The following is a 22,124-nucleotide window of genomic DNA, read 5'->3' on the forward strand; positions in this document are numbered from 1 at the left end:
GGGACATAACCTGTTTCTGTGCCTCTGCCCATTTTTTTTTTTTGGCAGATCTGGCCATTTGTCATTGTCAGAGTGTGGAAATTGTATCACAGGGATACAGATTCCATGTCTAGTACCCACTTGTCCTGGGTTATTAACTGCCAATTTTGTGCAAAAAGTGCTAATTTTCCCCCTATGGGTGCTGCCAAAATATAAGTGCTTGGTGTAGGCAGAGGGAAGTCATTGGGATTGCTTTCTGTAGGTTTGTGCTTTATCTCCTCCAGATTTGGAGGTGGATGCGTCCAAATGCTTTGACCTGTATGAGTCTTGAGCCTGGTACCTGGAACCCTTAGGGCATCTGCATTTGCCCCTTTGACCTCTATCTGACACAGGAAAGGACCAATTTTTTATAGGCCAGTGTCTACTGAATCTAGGTGGCTGCACTTGTAAGAAATATTTAACAATTTGCATAGACTTAGCTTTGTCTTAATTTTCTTTAAAACCTCTTCTCCCTTAATGCCAAACAGAGAATCATGCTGTAAAGGTGCATCTAGCAATTCAGCTTTAACATGATCAGGCAAATTTTGTTCCTTTAACCAGGCATGCCTCCTAATCACAGATCCAGTAACTGCGGCCCTGCAGGAGGCCTCTAAAAAATCAAAACCACATTGCAAAGTATGCTTTCCAACTTGTTCAGCTGCATGCAATAATTCCTGCAATTCCTTATTTTCTGTACATTCTGAAATCAACATAATTTTCTGTTTCAGCAATCCCATAACATGTTGTTGGTACTTAAGCATATGAAATTGACAGTTTAAGGCCCTGATTGCCAAGGTTGCAGATGTATAAACTTTTTTTCCCCATCTGTCCAGTGCCCTTGAATCCCTGTCGGAGGGGGTAGGGTTTTTTGCTCTTGAGGCCTTAACTCCCTTTGGACCCTGTGAAATAGTTTCAGGATCAGCAGCAGGGTTTCTAAATAAATATTTATGAGAGTCAGGGACCCTGTAGTACCCGTCAGGCTTACTGGGAGCCAGAGGTAATGAGTCAGGGGTCAGGCTTGACTCCAAAAACACATCATCCACAATGTCTAAAACAGGGGGAATGGCTAAAGGCTTGTGCTGAGGGAGAAGGAGGAGGAAATCCCTGAGCCTCTTTTGATTCTAAGAAGTCTTGACTCTCCCAGTGAAAATGCTCCCTCAAAGTATGCAAGGTTTCTCCAAATTAATAATCCTCAGGAGATGCAGATGGAACAGACTCCTCAGCATCAGAATCCTCATAGGGAGGTAAAGATAATTCCTGATCAGAAGAGGAATCAGAAGAAATAGAAACCTGATCTGAAGATTCATAGTCAGTGTCTTGCCTAGGCCTCCTATCTGGAGGGGGATAGGTACCCCTGATCAAGGTAATAAGGTCTTCAGCCATTTTGATCATCTGTTGTTTAGGCATAGAGGCCTGTACACGTGGCCCAGGTGTCTTTTTTTTTATAGTTTTAGAAGGTGTATTTGCCTTGTTTTGCAGCTTTCGTCGGTTTGATATAAAAATATTGAGGTCTGAATACACCCTCGGAAGCCGGTGCCTGCTCAGCAACTCTGGACCCATCCGAGGGAGATGCATCCATCGGTCCAATACCTTTAGTATCTTGCGGCATGCCGGACTCCACATGGGTGTCAGTAGATGCCTGCGACTCGAAGGTAGCGGGTATCAGGGACTGCGAAAGCGCCTCACTGAGTACCGGCGAACAGGTGACTGGCTTAGGAGAAGCTTTGTCGTCAGTTTTGGATTTTGACTGCCTTTCTCTGTCACTTTCTTTGCGTTTTTTATGTACTCCTGTAGTCTGATTGTAATCAGACATTTCTGGGTAGTTAAATCTGATTCAAAAATACTTAGATGCAAGAATATACTGACGCTTAATAGTGCGTTGGTTAAATCTAGCACAAAACCGACAGCCAGGGACGTTGTGATCAGGGCCTAGGCAAGGAATACAGTATAAATGGAAATCCTTATGAGGTATTTGCTTCCCATAAGTAATACAATTATTAACTTTTTCTGACATCAGTAAAAAGCAAGAAAAAAGTTTACCCAACGGGGTACTTAGCTTTAGTGAAGACTTCGGTTCTGAAACTCAAACTCGAATACATCAGTAGTTGGCCGACCGGCACTTGCGAAATGCTTCTGCTTCGGGCACCGCACGGCAAGAAAGACTACAGAAAATGGCATCGGCTGCATGTTTTATACCCGATGACCTGACGTCATGGAAGAGAAGACCGCAACCGATGCAGGACCCAAGACTTTGGAATTCAGGCCGACTGAGGGCAACCTGCCAGCAGCTTACCCAAATGTAATGACTGCAACAGTGAAACACTAAGAACATCATCAGGAATTTTGTTTATTGTTGCGGGAAACAAAGTAAAAGGGTATTATATAACCTCTGGAAATAATTCTCTGCATCTATGAATCTTTTCTAATCTCTACCCAGCCTCTCTGGTGCAGGGATAAGCACCCCCTTGACTGTCTCCAGAGTTAGACAATTGGGGCTCCTTTCAGGAGCACTGATAACATCTCCAACAGATCTCTCTAGATCCTTGGTTCTGTGGGCCACCTCAGCCACGTGGACGGCATCATCTGTTAGCATCCCCCCACCTCTGGGGGAACTATTGCCACATGGATCTTGGAAGAGACCCTGGGATTTCTTAAACCATGTTTTCTGACCACCTCATTGATTCCTGGAACAGGATCTTTGAGAAGATGAAAAACATACACCCATGGCAGACAGGGTTTTCCCTTCCTGCTCACACCTGGATAGTATGTCCTTAACTCTGGGGCCAAACAAAGAACTCCTGCCAAGGGAGGCATTGACGAAAGACTTGAAGGGCTCTGCAAAATCACAGGCACATTCAGGCATGCCTCCTAATGGAAATGCCTGAACCCACCGCCCTTTAAGTATCTTCAACAGTATGCAAGAAGATGAGCCTCACGGACGAACTGGAAATGTACTGTAGGGTAGCCACCTGAGATTTCACCCTAGAGAATGCCATCTGTGTGGTTACTGAGACATGGTTCAAAGCCGCAGATAACACACCTAACAGTGGAAGGTTATAACGCCTTCCACACATTTAGGTCAGTTACTTCACAGGCAGGGACGAGGTGTCTCTATTGACATCAGAAATAAACTTCAAGGCTGGTCAAACAGGACAATGCACTTGAGCTGCCCCATGTTTAAATCACCATAGGCAAAAAGCCAATACCACTTCCTTGCAAGCTATAGGTCCCCCTCCATGACCCAGGAAACCCATACCATTTATTTAAACTTATTAGAAACACTAACCATCCAACACAATATGGGTGACTTTAATTACCCCTCTATTAACTGGGAATCCTTTAAGACACCAAACATACATGCACAGACATCCCTGGATTTTAACACAAACTCCCTGGACCAGATACTCAATACACCAACCAAGGGTTCAACCATACTGGATATGGTTCTCACTAAATATGGCAGAATGTTGTACACCCCCTGCCTTCCCCTGTTAAGGTCAGACCACAAAATGGTCTCCTTTAAAGTAAAAATAAAACCTGGACCCCAGCTAAACCTGAAATATTCAGGGACTACTCTAAGGCCAACCTTCTGCTATTAAGTGAGAACCTGGCAAAATGTTAAGCCCCCATAAACCCTGAGAACACTTGCCTATGCAGAACTGTTCACAGAAGACATGTACAAGCATGTTAATAGCTGCATAGAGGCAGCTGTATCCACCAGAAGTACAGAACTAACTCAAAAAAACAAACTACACTGGTGGAATCACAAAATCAATAGGCTATATAACGGGAGGAAGAAAATCATGGCAAAAATTAGGAGGTGCAGCACCCAGCAGGATAAAAGCAGTTATAAAACTAAACAACTCCGAGGACAAAAAGTCTACCGAAGGCACATTTGAGGCAAGTTTCGCCTCCCAGGTCAAGGACAACCACAAAGCATTCTTTAGCTATGTCAATAACCTCAAAGGCAATACAGTTGTGTGCAGAGCTCATTGTAAATGGAGTCACCTATACTGAGTCAGGAGATATAGCAAACTTCCTGGCTGATAAATTCAGTTCCAACTTTACCCCTCCCCCCCCAACCTTCCCTCTATCACTAGGGAACAGGTCCTTAATGCGCTCTCAAGAACACTGCAGCAATGGGCCCAGACAAAATCCCAGGATGCCTTCTAAATAGCATGATAGCATGAAACATGACCTATCAGGGCCTCTAGAATTACTACTTAACTGTAGCCTCCAAACAGGATTCGTGCTTAATGAATGGCGGCAACAGTCATCCCTCTGCACAAAGGTGGGCCATCTACAGACCTGGAAACTACAGACCCACAAGTTTTGTATGTGCAGCCATGGAAAGAAAGTACAGTTGTGTACCTACCATAAATGTAGATTTTAGAGTGTATTCACTGTTGCAGTCATTACTCTTGGGTTATCCTGCTGGCAGGCTACCTGCAGTCAGCCAGAATTCCAAAGTCTAGGTCCGGCATCGGTTGCTGTTGCCTCTTCCCTGACGTCAGTGTGCCAGGAATATAAAAGATGCAGCCGACACCATTTTCTTCAGTTTTACTTGCCCCAGATGTCAGGTGCCCCCAAAATGGTAGGCTAAAAAAATTATGCCAATAATTATGCTTGCAATAAAATAAACATTTCCTTCACCTACAAGCAAATACACCACATAGGTTGTATAAGATAGAGAAGCATACGCAAGTCCCAGCAATGAAAAGGGGGATGGTGCGTGGGTAACCTGGACTGCAACAGTGAATATACTCGAACATCTACATTTATGGTAAGTACACAACTGTACTATGTTCGTGTTTCACTGTTGCAGTCATTACTCTTGGGTGGAATCCCAAAGCTAAGGTTGGGTGGCTGGGCCTAAATAGGATTAGGAGAGGCTATAAGGCCTTGCAAAACTGCAATGGCGAAGCCTGCTCTGGATTTAGAGTAGAGAGGTAAATGGTAGTGCTTTGTAAAAGTGTGCACTGAACTCCAAGTTGCAGCCTCTAAAATGTCCTTGGTTGGTACTCCTCTGAGAAAGGCTGCTAAAGTGGCTGCTGCCCTGGTAGAATGAGGCCTAATGCCCTTGGGCACTGACTTGCCATGTTGTGAGTAGCAGAAACGAATGCAGTGGTCTATCCATTTTGAAATAGTCTGTTTTGAGATGGGCTTTCCTTGAGATCCTGCAGCATATGCCACTAAAAGTTGATCAGTTTTTCTGAAAGCTTTAGTTCTGTCCAAGTAAAAGTGTAGTTGTCTATGTCCAAGGAATGCAGAAGTCTCTCACCCTTACTCTGTGGGTTTGGATAAAAGGTAGGTAAATGAATGGTTTGGTTAAGGGCCACACTGGATACTACCTTAGGCATAAATCTTGGGTTCATCCCTAGAGAAACCCTGTCTGGATGGAAAATGATGAAAGGTTCCTCAGCCATGAGTACCTATAACTCTTAAACTCATCTTGCAGAGGTTACTGCTAGGAGCAGAGCTGTTTTCCAAGATAAAAACTTTATATCAGGCTGGCTCAAAAGGTGGCAGTGTGAGATTTCCAAGACATAATTGAGGTCCCATGCAGGTATTGCGGCTCTCCTTGGAGGTCTTATGTTTTTGGCCCCTCTGAGGTACTGCCTTAGCAATGGATGGGAAAAAATAGGAGGTTCCGTATTGTAATGAGCTGAAATGGCAGAGGCATGAATTTTAATTGATGAAAAGGATAGGCCTTTGTCCAGCATCTCAGTTAGGTATTGTAAAATCTGAGGAATATTTGGTACAGATATGTCAATTCCTTCTGCCTGGTTCCAAGCACAGAATCTTTTCCATTTTTCTGCATAAGATTTTCTGGTACTGGGCCTCCTGGCCTCCAAAATAACATCCATCACTGCTTTAGCGAGAGGTGTGCTTTGAATGGTTACATTATCCGCCATGCTGCCAGATTTAGGGTCCTGAGTTGGCTGTGCAGAATCTGACTATTTCACTGGGTCAGTTAAGTGAGGATCAGAGGCAATGTCCAGGCTGGGCCTCGAGACAAGCTTTTTAGGATTGGGTTCCAGTGCTGGCATGGCCAGTCTGGGGCAATCAGAATCATTCTTGGCTTCTCTTGTCTGACCTTTAGGAGTACCTTGGGGAGGAGAGGCAGAGGAGGAAAGGCATATACTGTTAGACTTTTCCAGCTGAATGACAGAGCATCCACTTTCCATGCTTGCAAAGTCCTTGTGCAGAATTTCTGTAGTTGGCAGTTCTGAGGGGAGGCAAATAGATCTATGTCTGGGCATCCCCATTCCTTTATCATGCTGAAGACTTGTGGACCCAGTTTCCACTCGTGGGGTTCCGTAAGGTTTCTGCTTAGTTCGTCTGCCAGAGTATTGTTCTTTTCTGGCACGAATTGTGCTTGCAGGTGTACTTGATAAGTCAATGCAGTGTCCCACAAAGTCATGGTTTGTCTGCAGAGGGGGTAGGAATGTGTGCCTCCCTGCTTATGTACCACGACTGTAGTATTGTCCGTCCTTATCAGAAGTTGTCCTGGATGGGGTAGATCCTTGAAAGCTGTCAGGGCATTCTGAACAGCTAGCATCTCTTTTTGATTGATATGTAGATGCATTTGGCTTGTGGACCATGTGCCCGGAATACATTTTCCTGCCATGTGTGCTCCCCAGGCATAATCTGATGCATCTGCTATAGACTGCCTGGCTGTGGGTAGAGTGAATGGCTGTCCCTTGTTGAGGTGACAGGCATGTGCCCACCGTCGAAACTCCTGTTGCAGGCAAAGAATGAGGGTAATTAATGCTTCCAGGCTTTGACAATGTTGAGTCCAGACACTTTTTAGGTACCATTGAAGTTTCCTCATATGCAGTCTGGCATATGGAATTAGCAGAATGCAGGATGCCATGAAGCCCAAAGCCTGCAGAATTTTTCTTGCAGATAACTGGGTCTTTGTTGCCAACATTTTGAAGTAAGAAGTTAGTTGCCTTTGTTTGTCTGGTGTGAGATAAGCCATCTGTGCAGTTGTATTTAAGCTAAGTAAGAAGTTAGCTGCCTTTGTTTGTCTGGTGTGAGATGAGCCATCTGTGCAATTGTATTTAAGCTTGCACCCAGGAATATTATCTATTGAGAGGGTACTAGTTTTGATTTCTTTTCGTTTACTGTGTACCCTAAGCAAATTAATAATCTTTTTTACGAATGCTAGATTCTTTAGTAGAGTATCCTTGTTCACTGCTTGTATAAGGCAGTCGTCCAAGTAAGGATAAATTTGAATTCCTCTGTCTGCAAAATGCAATTACTGGTGCCAGGCATTTTGTGAAGACCCTGGGCACAGTAGATAAGCCAAAAGGCAGTGCAGAGAATTGGTAGTGCATTGAGCCAGCTATGAATCTGAGGCATCTTCTGCAAGATTGTCTGATTGGTATATGCAGGTATGCCTCAAGTCCAAAGTTACAAGCCAAGCCTTCTTGCCCAGCATGGGCAGAAGCTGCTGCAGAGTTAACATTTTGAATTTTGGAACATCCAGAAATGTGTTTTTTTAGAAAAGACAGGTCCAGTATTGGTCTCCAGGCTTTGTCCTTTCTGGGAACCAAGAAAAGTCTTGAGTAAAATCCTTGTCCCTGCTCTTGCTGTGGTACTTGCTGAATGGCCCTCATGTGTATAAGGGACGAAACTTATTTTTGTGTCTCTGCCTATTGATGGTGTGGCAGGGTATGGCATACCTTTTGCTTTTGGCAGGGTGTGAAAGCGGAACCTGTAGCCCTGGGACACTATATTCAATACCTATTTGTCCTGGGTGATCATGTGCCAATTTTGAGAGAAAAGTGCTAGTTTTCCCCCTAAGGGGGCTGCAAGAAGATAAGTGCTTGGTGCTGGCAGAGGCAAGTCATTGAGACTGTTTCCTGTATGGCTGTGCTTTGTCTTCTCCACTTTTGGTGGTAGAAGCGCCCCACTGTTTAGGCCTGTATGAGCCCTGGGGCTGGGATCTGCCTCTGGGACATCTGTATCTGCCTATTTGTGGCCTGTCCGACACTGGAAAGGACCAATTCTTTGTAGGCCAGTTCCTGCTAAATTTTGGTGGCTGAACCTGTAAGAAATCCTTTACTGTTTGCATAGATTTTGCTTTGTCTTCCATTTTCTTCAAAACCTCCTCTGCTTTAACACCAAATAAAGTATCATGCTGTAATGGAGCATCTAATAATTTTGCTTTAACATGTTCAGGCAAATTTTGTTCCTTTAACCAAGCATGCCTCCTAGTGACAGAACCCGTAACTGCAGCCCTGCAGGAGGCCTCCAGAGAATCAAAACCACATTGCAATGTATGCTTTCCCACTTATTCAGTTGCATGCAATAAATCCTGTATTTCCTTATTTTCTGTACAATCAGAATTAGTCAACATTTTCTGTTTTCACAGTGACATTAAGTATTGCTGATATTTAATCATATGAAATTGACAATTTAAAGCTCTCACAGCCAAAGTAGCAGAAGTGTAAACCCTTTTCCCCCATCTGTCTAGTGCCGTTGAATCCCTGTCAGAAGGGACAGGGTTTTTTGCAGTAGCGGCCTTAACCCCCCTTGGGACCCTGAGAAATAGTTTCTGGGTCAGCAGCAGGGTTTTTATAAAGAAATTTATATGAATCTGGAACCCTGTAGTATATGTCTGGAGTTAAGGAGTCTGAAGAAAGGCCAGACTGAAAATACATCATCTACAATGTCTAGTACTGGGGGAGTATCAAGAGGCCTGTGCTGAGGAAGTAAAAGAAACTCTCTAAGCCTTTTCTTTGATTCTGAGTAATCTTGGCTCTCCCAAGAAAAATCCTCAGGAGGAGAGGCTGAAGGAATGGATTCTTCAGCATCAGAATCCTCATAGGGAGGAAGAGAGTATTCCTGTACAGAAGAGGAGTCAGAGGAAATGGAAACCTGATCTGAAGAGTCAATCGCTCACTTGCCTAGGCCTCTTGTCAGGAGGGGGATGGGAACCCCTGATCAAGGTAATAAGGTCTTCGGCCATTTTGAGCATCTGTTTCTTAGGCATGGAAGTCTGTCCTAGAGAATGCTGTACTTGTTTCTTTGTCTTTAAAGCTGCTGTAGTCTTTGCTTTTGAAGCTGAAGTAGACTTTAAATATAGCTGTGTAGGTCTGAAAACACCCTCAGAAGCAGATGCCTGCTCAGCAGCTCCGGACCCATCTGAGGGAATGATTTCATTGTGTCCAATACCTTGAGTATCCAGAGGCCTAGCTGGCTCCATGTGGGAGTAGTCAGCGGCCTGTGGCTCTGAGGTAGCGGGTGTCAGGGGCAGCGAAAGCGCCTCACTGAGAATCAGCGAACCGGCAACTGGCTTAGCGGAAGCCTCGCTGGCAGTTTTGGATCTCTGATGCCTGTCCTCTTTTTCCTTGTGTTTTTTAGAAACTCCGGTCGTCAGCTGTTCCGATGGCATTATGTAATTGAATTTTCGACCAAAGTAATAAGCAAAATCAAACAGACGCTTAATAGTGCGTTTGTTGAATCTAGCACAAAACCGACATCTAGCAACGTTATGATCAGGGCCTAGGCAAGGAATACATTAAGAATGATAATCCTTATGAGGCATTTGCTTCCCACAAGAAATACAATTGTTAACTTTTTCTGACATCGGTCTAGAGCAAGAAAAAAGTTTCTCCAATGGTGTACTTCGCTTTAAGACTTCGGATCTGAAATTCGTCTGTGAAAATCTCAGGAGTCGGCCAACCGGCACTTGCGAACTGCTTTTGCTTCGGGCACCGTGCGGCAAGAAAGACTGAAGAAAATGGCGTCGGCTGCATCTTTTATACCCCTGGCGCACTGACGTCAGGAAAGAGGCGACAGCAACCGACGCCGGACCTAGACTTTGGAATTCTGGCCGACTGCGGGTAGCCTGCCAGCAGGATAACCCAAGAGTAATGACTGCAACAGTGAAACACGATAAACATCCACTATGGAGATGATCAACAGATACAGTAAACCTCCAGACACTGGACCCATCCAAGTTTGGTTTTGTCAAGGGCAGATCATGCCTACTCAACCCGGTAGACTTCTTTGAGATGGTCACCAAAGCAATGTAGGAGTGCAAAATCGTTCACACTGCCTACCTTGACCTGACATTACCCCACTTGGGCATCGTTGACAAACTGAAGGGTTTAGGTACAAACCAGTACATCACCCAGTGGATAGCCAACTGGCTCACAGATAGGACCCAGGAAGTTAGAATTAGGTATTCTTCCTCTACAAGGAGGCCAGTCACAAGTTTAGTCCCCTCAAGGATCAGTCCTTGGACCACTCCTTTTTGGCATTTACTTCTCAGAAGTCAAGACCAATGTCAGTGGTTTCTGGCTGACTAAATATGCAGATAATTGCAAATTAGGAGCTGTCACTGAATCTCACAACTGACACACATTTTCTCTAGGAGCGGCTGACAAAACTGGTGTCAGAGCCATGGACTAAAACTAAATGCCAAGAAATGCATAACAGTATCCTTTGGGAAGTCATCCACCTCTAGTAAAGTACAGTTTTGTACCTACCATAAATGTAGATGTTAGAGTGTAAACACTGCTGCAGTCATTACACTTGGGTTATCCTGCCGTCAGGCGGTTCCCCATTCAGCCTGAGTTCCAAAGTCTTGGTCCGGCGTCGGTTGCGGTCGTCTCCTCCCAGACGTCAGTGCGACAGGGGTATACAAGATGCAGCCGACACCATTTTCTTCAGTTTTTCTTGCCCCAGAAGTCAGGTGCCCCCAAATAGGTAGGCAATTCAAATTGCTAGTAAAATATACAAACGAAAAGCAAACCACCATTTTTAGTTACCAGCAAATACTCCCCATAGGTAATAAAGGGTAGATGACCTAGGTAAGTACCAGAAAGTAAGAGGGGAAGGAGGGAGGGTAACCTGGACTGCAGCAGTGTTTACACTCAAACATCTACATTTATGGTAGGTGCAAAACTGTACTATGTTCATAGTGTTACACTGCTGCAGTCATTACACTTGGGTGGAATCCCAAAGCTGAGGTAGGGAGACTGGATCTATAAGGCATTAGGGGTGGCTATAAGGCCCTGCAGTACAGCAGTTGTGAAGCCAGCTCTGGATTTGGAGTATAAAGGCAAATAGTAATGTTTGGTGAAGGTATGCAGAGAACTCCATGTTGCTGCTTCCAAAATATCCTTGGTAGGTACTCCTCTGGGGTAGGCAGTTGAAGTGGCTGTTGCCCTGGTGGAGTGAGATCTAATGCTGCTAGGTACAGGTTTTCCCATGGTGGGTATAGCAGAAATGTATACAGTGTCCTATCCATTTTGAAATAGTCCGCTTTGAAATGGCTTTTCCCTGTGCTCCTGCAGCGTATGCTACCAATAATTGCTCAGATTTTCTGAAAGCTTTGGTTTCCAAGTAGAAGCGTAACTGCCTGTGAATGTCCAAAGAATGTAGTAGTCTTTCCCCTTTGTTCTGTGGTTTTGGATAAAAAAGTTGGCAAGTGAATAGTTTGGTTTAGAGCCACACTTGATACCACCTTTGGCATAAACGTAGGGTTAGTTCTTAAAGACACCCTGCCCTGGTGGAAGATGAGAAAAGGTTCCACTGCCATTAGTGCCTGTAATTCTGAAACTCTTCGTGCTAATGTTATTGCCAGTAGCAGAGCAGTTTTCCAAGAGATGCATTTTAATTCTGCTGTGTTAGCTGGCTCAAAAGGAGGTAAAGTTATTTTTTCCAAAACAAAGTTGAGGTCCCAAGTTGGTGTAGGTGCTCTACGGGGCGGTCTTATGTTTTTAGCCCCTCTGAGGTACTGTTTGAAGGATTAGAAAAAATTGGTGGATCCATGTTGTAATGAGCAGAAATGGCAGAGGCGTGGATCTAGATGGATGAGAAGGAGAGGCCCTTGTCCAGCATCTCAGTTAAGTATTGAAGTATCTGAGGAATGTTTGGGACAAGAGGGTCAAGGCTGTGCGCTTGGTTCCAGGCACAGAATCTCTTCCATTTTTCCGAGTAGGCTTTCCTGGTGCTAGGCCTTCTGGCCTCCAGAATGACATCCACAACAGCTTTGGAGAAAGGCATTGCTTGCCTGACTAAGGAATTTTCCATGCAGCTAGATTTAAGGTCTTTAGCTGGCTGTGAAGTATCTGATTGTTGTGCCGTGTCAGTGGCTGTGGGATTTGAGGCAAAATCCAGGGTGGTTCTTGTGCTAAAATTCTTTAAGATTGGGTACCAGTGCTGGTGTGGGCAGTCTGGTGCAATCAGGATCATCTTTGGCTCTTCCTGCCTGGCTTTTATGAGTACGTTTGGAAGGAGAGATAAAGGAGGGAAAGCATATACTTGTAGTTTTTTCCAGCTGAATGAGAGGGCATCCACTTTCCATGCTTGTGGATGGTAGCTCCTTGTGCAGAACTTCTGTAATTGGCAGTTCATTGGGGATGCAAATAGATCTATGTCCGGGCTCCACCATTTTTGTGTTATCATTCTGAATATTTGTGGGTCCAATTTCCATTCGTGGGGGTCCATGATGTTTCTGCTTAGGTCGTCTGACAGTGTATGTTTCTCTCCTGGCAGGAATTGTGCTTGCAGATGAACTTTGTAGTTTAGAGCTGTGTTCCACAAGGTCATGGCTTGTCTGCAGAGGGGGTAGGAGTGTGTGCCCCCTTGCTTGTTTATGTACCACATAACTGTGGTGTTGTCTGTCTTTAGTAGTTATTGTCCTGGATGGAGCAGGGCCTTGAAAGCTATAATTGCATCTTGTACAGCTAGCATCTCTTTTTGACTGATGTGAAGATGTCTTTGCTCTGTGGGCCACTCACCCTGGATACACTTTCCTGCCATGTGTGCTCCCCAGGCGTAATCTGATGCATCTGTTGTGAGTGTTTGCCTGGCTGTGGGTTGAGTGAAAGGCTGTCAATTGTTGAGGTGACAAGCTTGAGCCCACCATCGAAACTCCTGTTGAAGGCAAGAAATTAGTGGTATAACTGTTTCCAAACTTTGACAGTGTTGAGACCATACACTCTTTAGGTACCATTGAAGTTTCCTCATATGCAGTCTGGCATATGGAATTAGTAGTATGCAAGATGCCATGGTAGCCCAAGGCCTGCAGAATTCTTCTTGCAGGGAGTTGGGTCTTTGTTGTCATTAAATGAAAATATTGTCCTTGCTTGTCTGGCGTGAGATAAGCCATCTGGGCTGTTATGTTCAAGCTGGCACCCAGGATTATCATCTGTTGTGAGGGCACTAGTTTTGATTTCTTTTTGTTTACTGTGTACCCCAGGCAACTTAACTTTTTTACGTACACCAGCTGCTTTAGTAGAATGTCCTTGCTCTCTGCTTGAATCAGGCAGTCGTCCAGGTATGGATAAATTTGAATTCCTTTTTGTCTGCAAAATGCAATTACTGGTGCCAGGCACTTTGTGAAGACCCTGGGCACAGTAGATAAGCCAAAGGGCAGTGTAGATAGAATTGATAGTGCATTGAACCAGCTAGAAATCTGAGGTATCTTCTGCAGTTTTGTCTGATAGGGACATGCAGGTATGCCTCTGAGGTCCAAAGTCACGAGCCAAGCTTTCTTGCCTAGCATGGGAAGAAGCTGTCTGTAGTGTCAACATTTTGAATTTCGGAACATCCAGGTAAGTGTTTAGAGAAGGAAGGTCCAGAATGGGTCTCCAGGCTTTGTCCTTTCTGGCAACTAGAAAGTCTTGAGTAAAATCCTTGTCCTTGCTCCTGTGGTGGCACCTTTTCAATAGCTCTCATGTCCACGAGTGCTGTAATTTGCTTTTGAGCCTTTGCCCATTGATTTGGTGGCAGATTTGGCATTCCTTTTAACCTTGGCAGTGTGTGAAAGTGGAACTTGTAACCTTGAGATACAATGTTGAGAACCCATTTGTCTTTGGTGATGCAATGCCAATTGTGATAGAAATGCGCCAGTTTTCCTCCTAAGGGGGCTGCCAAGAGAGCGCCGTTTGGCAGCTGCAGTGGAAAGTCATTGAGGCTGCTTTTTATAAGGTTGAGTCCTGTCTTCCCCTTCTTTCTGGCCTGGTGTACCATATTGTCGAGGCCTGTAAGGGCCTTGTGCCTGACCTCTACCTCTTGGACGTCTGTATCTGCCCCTTTGAGGTCCGTCTGTGACTGGAAAGGACCAATTCTTTGTTGGCCAATTTCTGCTAAAACGAGGAGGCTGAACATTAAGAAATCGTTCACCGTTTGCATAGATTTTGCCTTATCCTCCATCTTCTTTAATACCTCCTCTGCCTTAACTCCAAACAGCACATCCCGCTGCAAAGGTGCATCCAATAATTTGACCTTAACATGATCTGGTGACGTATGTTCTTTTAACCAAGCATGCCTTCTAATGACAGAGGCTGTAACTGCTGCTCTACAGGAGGCCTCTAAGGAATCAAACCCACACTGCAAAGTATGTTTTCCCACTTGCTCAGCTGCATATAATAAATCCTGCATTTCTTTAAAATTAGGAGGATCTGAATCTGGAAGCATCTTTTGTTTCAACTGAGACATCAAAAATTGCTGACATTTTAGCATGTGAAACTGGCAATTCAAGGCTCTCATTGCTACAGTTGCAGATGTATATACCCTCTTTCCCCATCTGTCTAATGCTCTGGAATCTCTGTCAGAGGGAACTGTTTTTTTTTTGCTGATGAGGCCTTAATCCCTTTGGGTCCATGAGAAATAGTTTCAAGGTCAGCAACAGGGCTTTTGTACAGAAATTTGCGAGTCAGGGACTCATCTATCAGGTTTACCTGGGGCTGGGGGTAAGGAGTCAGGGTCTAAACTGGATTCAGTGTACATATCATCCACAATATCTAAAACTGGTGGGACAGCAAGGGGTCTGTGTTGAGGCAATAAAAGGAAGTCTCTAAGCCTTTTCTTGGATTCTGAGTAATCCTGGCCTTCCCAATGGAAATGTTCCCTCATGGTATGTAAGTTTCCCCAAAGGAATAGTCCTCAGGCGGAGAGGCTGATGGAACGGATTCCTCAGCATCAGTATCCTCATAAGGGGGTAAAGAATATCCTAGGTCTGAGGAAGAGTCTGAGGAAATGGACACCTGGTTGGAAGATTCATAGTCTGCATCCTGCCTGGGCCTTTTATCAGGAGGGGGATGAGACCCTTTGATCAGGGTGATTAGGTCTTTGGCCATTTTTAGCATTTGTTTCTTAGGCATGGAAGCCTGTCCTGGAGACAGTTGTGTCTGTTTCTTTGCTATTAAGGAGGGCTTAGACTTAGCAGAGGGTTTAATAGTTAACTGGGTAGGTCTGAAAACACCCTCTGTGGCTGTGGATTGCTCAGCTACTTCGGTTCCCTCTGTAGGGTTAGGATCGGAAAGCTGAAAAGTACAGTTTTGTACCTACCATAAATGTAGATGTCCGATAGACATGCAACTGCAGTCATAACATGTGGGTTTGTCCTGCCTCAGGCAGCCCTCGGTCGGCCGGATTCCAAAGTCTGGGTCCGACGTCGGCTGATGTCGCATTTCTCTCCGACGTCAGAGCGGCTGGAGTACATAAGCATCAGCCGACGCCATTTTCTTCAGTGTTTCTTGTCCCAGATGCCAGGTGCCCTCCAAGGAAGGCTGTAATCAAATTGGAAGACAAAAACAGGATTCCAAACAAATAAATGAACAATAAAACAAATACACCATAACAGATATCCCCAGCTAAGAGTAACAGGGATAGGAGTGGACCCTAGGCATAGAGGGGTATGGAGGGAGGGAAAATCCGACTGCAGTTGCATGTCTATCGGACATCTACATTTATGGTAGGTACAAAACTGTACTATGTCCTTCAAGAATGCAACTGCAGTCATAACATGTGGGTAGAATACAATAGCTTAGCTGGGGGAGGAGGAAAGCTCTAGGGAAAAGATGGTGTGGCAATCAAACCCTGCAGGACTGCCGAAGCAAAGCCTGCTCTGGATCTGGAGTATAGAGGGAGACTGTAGTGTTTGGAGAATGTATGCACGGAGCTCCATGTAGAAGCTTCTAGAATGTCCTTGGTAGGCACCCCTCTTAAGAATGCTGTAGAGGTGGCTGTAGCTCTGGTGGAATGTGGTCTGACATTGGCTGGAACAGTCTTTCCATGAAAGGAATAACAGAATCTTATGCAATGTCCAATCCATTTAGAAATAGTCTGTTTTGAAATTGCTTTTCCTTGGACTGCAGGGGCGTAAGCTACAAAAAGTTGTTCAGACTTACTACCTGGACAGAACCAAGGCCAGTAGGATCGAAGTTGTCTGTGAATGTCCAAGGTATGCAACAGTCTTTCCCCCTTATTCCCAGGATTGGGGAAGAAAGCAGGCAAATGAATGGCTTGATTTAAAGAAACTCTAGATACCACCTTTGGCATAAAAGTAGGGTTGGTCCTTAATGAAACCCTGTCTCTGTGAAAAATAATAAAGGGTGGTATTGCCATTAGGGCCTGTAGCTCCAAAACCCTTCTTGCTGAGGTAATTGCCAACAGGAAAGCTGTCTTCCATGAGAGAAATTGCAAGTCAACTGAAGCTGCTGGCTCAAATGGAGGTAGAGTCAGTTTTTCTAAGACAAAATTGAGGTCCCAGGCTGGCACTGGGGCCTTTCTTGGTGGCTTAATGTTCTTGATTCCCTGAGGAATTGCCTTAGTAAGGGTGAGAAAAACAGGAGGATCAGTGTTGTATCTAGCTGAAATAGCAGATGCATGTATCTTTATGGAAGAATATGAGAGGCCGTTCTTTAGCATATCTGCCAAATATTCCAAGATGAGTGGGATGTTCAACAATGATGCATCATGACCCTTGCTGGTATTCCAATTGCTGAATCTTTTCCACTTTGCTAAGTAAACCTTTCTGGTGGACGGTCTTCGAGCCTCTGTTAGTATCCGCTGCACTTCCTTGGAGAGAGATAAGCTGAAGTTATTTATGGGATCTCCCAGGCTGTTAGCTGCAGTGTCTGAAGATTTGGATGCAGTGTTTCGAAATTGTGTTGAGTCAAAAGTAGAGGCCACTGAGGAAGGGCCCACCTCCTGGTATGACATATGCTCCGTAGTAGTGGGTACCAGTGTTGTCTTGGCCAGTCCGGAGCTATTATGATTCCCTTGGGTTTCTCTGCTTTGATCTTTAGTAATACTGAGGTCATCAGTGGCAGAGGTGGGAATGCATAGATTGCTAGGGAGTTCCAGTTGAATGAGAGGGCATCTACTTTCCAAGCTTTTGGATGGTATGTCCTTGTGCAGAATTTTGGTAGAAGATGGTTGAGGTGAGAGGCAAATAGGTCCACTTCTGACTTGCCCCATGTCGAAGTGAGTTGTCTGAAGGCCTTCGGATGTAACCTCCACTCGTGTGGATCTGTGAAATTCCTGCTTAGGCTGTCCGCAAACACATTGTCTTTTCCTGGAACAAACTGGGATTGTAACTGGATGTTTAGGCTCAGTGATTTCTCCCAAAGCTGCATTGTCAGTCTGCAAAGGGGGTAAGAGTGGGTGCCCCCTTGCTTATGTACCACATTACAGTGGTGTTGTCTGTCCGTATCATTAAATGGCCTTGCTGGAGTTGGTGTTGAAAGGCCTCGATGGCATGCATTACTGCCAGCATTTCCTTTTGGTTTATATGCAGATGTGCTTCCTTTGGAGGCCATTGTCCTTGTATACACCTGCCTTCCATGTGCGCCCCCCATCCAAGGTCTGAGGCGTCTGTAGTCATGGTCTGTGTTATCTGTGGTTTTTTGAATGACATACCTGTGTTTGCCTGGCTCACCGAGGCCCACCATAGGAATTCCTTTTGTAGGCATGGAATGAGTGGTATGATTGTCTCCAAGTTGTTGTGTTGAGACCAAATGCTTTTTAGGTACCACTGAAGCTTTCTCATGTGTAGTCTTGCTAATGGAACCAGGAGAATGCAAGATGCCATGTAACCCAGGGCCTGTAGGAATCTCCTTGCAGTCATCTGGGTGAGTTTTGCTAAACCTGTGAAATAATGAGTTAACTTCTCTTGCTTGTCTTCTGTCAGGTAAGCCATCTGAGAGGCTGTGTCTAGTTTGGCTCCTAAGAAGATTATTTGCTGGGATGGCTGCAGTCTTGACTTTTGGAAGTTGACTGTGTATCCCAGAGCTTGAAGTAATCGTATGACATAATCCAGGTTTTTTGTCATCAATTTGTCGTCCGCTTGTATGAGACAGTCGTCCAGGTACAGATAAATTTGTATTCCCTGGAGCCTGCAATGAGCAATTACTGAAGCCAGGCATTTTGTAAATACTCTGGGCGCAGTAGATAAGCCAAATGGCAATGCTGAGAATTGATAATGCTCTGGCCCAGCAAGAAATCTGAGGTAACTTCTGCAGCTGTGTCTGATAGGGACATGCAGGTATGCCTCCTTGAGGTCCAGAGTAATCAGCCACGACTCCTTGCCCAGCATGGGAAGGAGTTACTGTAGAGTCAGCATTTTGAACTTTGGTACTATGAGAAAGGTGTTTAATGCGGACAAGTCCAGTATTGGTCTCCATTGAGATTCTTTTCTTGGAACAAGGAACAGTCTTGAGTAAAACCCCTGGTCTTGTTCTTGTTGTGGAACTCTTTCTATTGCTTTCATCCGAGTCAGCAGAGTGATTTGCTTGATAGCCTCTGCCCTCTGATTTTGTGGAAGGTTTGGCATGCCTTGTTTTCTTGGTAAGGTATGAAAATGAAACCTGTACCCTCGGTCTATAATGTCCAAAATCCATTTGTCCTTTGTCAGTCTGTGCCAGTTTTCTGCAAACAGAGATAACTTCCCACCCAAGGGAGCTTCTAGTTGTTCCCTGGTAGGCGGTGGTAGAGGAAAGTCATTGAGATTGTGGTTGTGGGGCAGGTGAAACCCCTGCGTCACTTCTTTGGTTTCCTGGCTGCCATTGTCGTCCCCTGTAAGGGCCTCTGTATTGGCCTCTTCCTCGGCCACATCTGTTCTTACCCCTTTGAAACTTTTCTGGATTAGGAAAGGACCAGTTTTTTGAAGGCCAATTCCTACTGAATCTGGGGGGTTGAACCTGGAGGAAATCTTTCACAGTCTGAACTGATTTTGCTTTTTCTTCGATGGTCCATCCTTAGCATTTGCACCAAAAAGCTTGTTCTTTTCCAAAGGTGCATCCAGAAGTTTTGCTTTCACATGATCTGGTAGAGGTTGATCTTTTAACCAAGCATGTCTACGAATGACTGCCCCTGTCATAGCTGCCCTACATGAAGCTTCCAGTGCATCATATCCACACTGCAGGAAGTGATTGCTTACTTGCTGAGTGTTATGTACAGCTTCCTGCAAAGTCTTCCGGTCTAAAGGATCAGGAGTGGCTAATGTTTTTTGTAAATCTTCTAACAGATAATCCTGATACTGTAACATATGAAAAAGGCAATTTAAAGCTCTCATAGATAAGGCAGTGGATGTGTAAACCTTTTTGCCCCATCTCTCTAATGACCTAGCTTCCCTGTTGGAGGGCAAAGGATTTTTTGAGGTGGAGGCTGAAACTCCTTTAGGCCCCTGTGAAATAGTTTCCAAATCAGCAGTATGGGCCCTGAATAAATGGGAATGAGTTTCTGGGACCCTGTAATACCTGTCTGGCTTGGCTGTAACAGGAGGAAGAGAATCAGGGGTAGCACTAGAGTCAGAATACAAATCATCCAGAACATCAAGTACAGGAGGAATAGCTAAGGGCCTGTGCTGAGGCTTCTTAAGGAAAGTCCTAAGGCGTTTCCTAGAATCAGAATATTCCTGACCTTGCCACTTGAAATGTTCCCTCATGGTGTGCAGAACTTCCCCAAAAGAAATATCCTCAGGAGGGGAGGCCGAGGGGGTGGAATCTTCTGCATCCGAGTCCTCATAGGTCTGAAAGAGCTCTTCCTGGCTATCAGAGTGGACAGAGCCCTCAGAATCTTCATCTGAAGGAGTAGGGTCAGAGGGTTCTACCCGGGGCCTTTTAACAGGAGGAGGCTGGGATCCTCTCTCAGGATGGGCCTGTGAACCTCTAATCATGGAAATTAAATCAGCAGCCATGGACATAATTTGTGTCTCTGGAGTCGGCTGAGGTAAGGATTTAGAAGTAATATGCTTTGTTTTGCTGGCTGCCTTAGCCCTAGTGTAGGCCTTAATAGACATGGCCATAGGAGGCCTGGCAGCTCCACGTGCAGGAGTGACCTTGTCTACAGCAATGGTCTCGGGCATTTCCTCGGTTTCGGTATCCGGAGGAAAAACGAAAACTGGCGGAGTAATGTCTGAAATCGGAGTCGTCGGTAATGCGGTGTCTTCGGTTCGGAGCGGTGGAGAGACCGTCTCAGAGGGAACCGGAGCACTCGCGGTAGGTTTTGGCGTGGAGTCGGTGGTAGACGCGGGCCGAGGATGTCGGTCCCGGTCTTTTCGCTTTTTGGGAGTTTGCGATGTCGGAAGATCCGACGGCATGGTGTTAGCAAAATTATCGCCGAAAAAATCTTCAGCGAACTCCGCCCGGCGCCCGAGTGCGCTTGTTGAAGCGAGCACAGGCTACACAGGCAGAGACGTCGTGGTCTGGGCCCAGGCAAGGGAGACAGTAAGAGTGGAAATCCTTATGAGGTATTCGTTTACCACAAGAAAGACAATTGTTAACTTTTTCAGTAATTTCTGACATCGGCTGAGGCAAGAAAAGGTCCCCAACGGGGTACTTAGCTTTTTTGATGACTTCGGTAACGTAGAATACAGGAGCTGACCGACCGGCACTTGCGAACTGCTTCTGCTTCGGGCACCGCGCGGCAAGAAAGACTGGAGAAAATGGCGTCGGCTGATGCTTATGTACTCCAGCCACTCTGACAGAGAAATGCGACATCAGCCGACGTCGGACCCAGACTTTGGAATCGGGCCGACCGAGGGCTGCCTGAGGCAGGACAACCCACATGTTATGACTGCAGTTGCATTCTTGAAGGACATCCCTAGTGCGTCCGAAGGCCCAGCCAGCTCCACGTGGGAGTCGGAGGCAGTCTGTGGCTCTGTGGAAGCGGTCAGGGGCTGCGTAGGTGCCTCACTGAAAATCAGAGAACCGGCAACCGGCCTAGAAGAGGCCTCGTCAGTTTTGGACCTCGGATGCCTGTCCTTGTGCTTTTTATGCATTCCGGTCGTCGGAAGTTCCGACGGCATGGTGTAATTTAATTTTCTCCCAAAATAATGTCGGGCAAAATCAAACAGATGTTTAATAGTGCGCTTGTTAAACCTAGCACAAAACTGACAACCAGTGACACCATGGTCAGGGCCTAGGCATGGAATACAATAGGAGTGGAAGTCCTTATGAGGTATTTGCTTCCCACAAGAAATACAATTAACAACTTTTACTGACATCGGTATGAGGCAAGAAAAAGTTTCCCCAACGGGGTACTTAGCTTTTTAAGAAGACTTCGGTTCTGGATTCGGAATGAAAATCTCAGAAGTCGGCCGACCGGCACTTGCGAACTGCTTCTGCTTCGGGCACCGCGCGGCAAGAAAGACGGAAGAAAATGGTGTCAGCTGCATCTTATATACCCGTCGCACTGATGTCAGGGAGGAGGTGACCGCAACCGATGCCGGACCAAGACTTTGGAACTCAGGCTGACTAGGGAAAAACAAGTGTAATGACTGCAGCAGTGTAACACTATGAACATCTAGCATATTGACAACACACTCCTTAAAGCTGACCCAGTAGTCAGGCACTTAGGGACATGTACAGACAGTAATCCTAGCCTTTACCATTATGTGTCTACAGTGGTGATGAAATCATTTTATGTTGCACAACATATGGCATCCAAGTCCAAGGAAGTCATTGTTCCACTGTATTAGGCATTCATCAGCCCCATCATGGAGTACAGTGCCCAATTTGTTATGTACCTAACCAGGCATATCCAACAATTGGACACAGAGGTTCCTCAGTAAAAGAATATAGGGCGCAAGTAAAATATCCTATGCAGACCGCCTCAAGACCCTATCCCTGTATTCTGTCTCCTACAGGCTTTTGAGGGGAGATCCTTGCCTGGCATACAGGGCATTGTCAGACCCCACTCTGATGGCCCTCTTGCATATCCACAAAACAAACAGTAACATAATTACCCATTCTAAAGACTTAAACCTTGCATGCGATATAAATAGGGCCTGCTGAAGAGATATGTATCCCAGAGACTACCCAGTTTATGGAACAGGTTCCCCATCCATGTGA

Source organism: Protopterus annectens, chromosome 5.part0, assembly GCF_019279795.1.
Source record: "Protopterus annectens isolate FY-2018-M chromosome 5.part0, PAN1.0, whole genome shotgun sequence".
Lineage (NCBI taxonomy): Eukaryota > Metazoa > Chordata > Ceratodontiformes > Protopteridae > Protopterus > Protopterus annectens.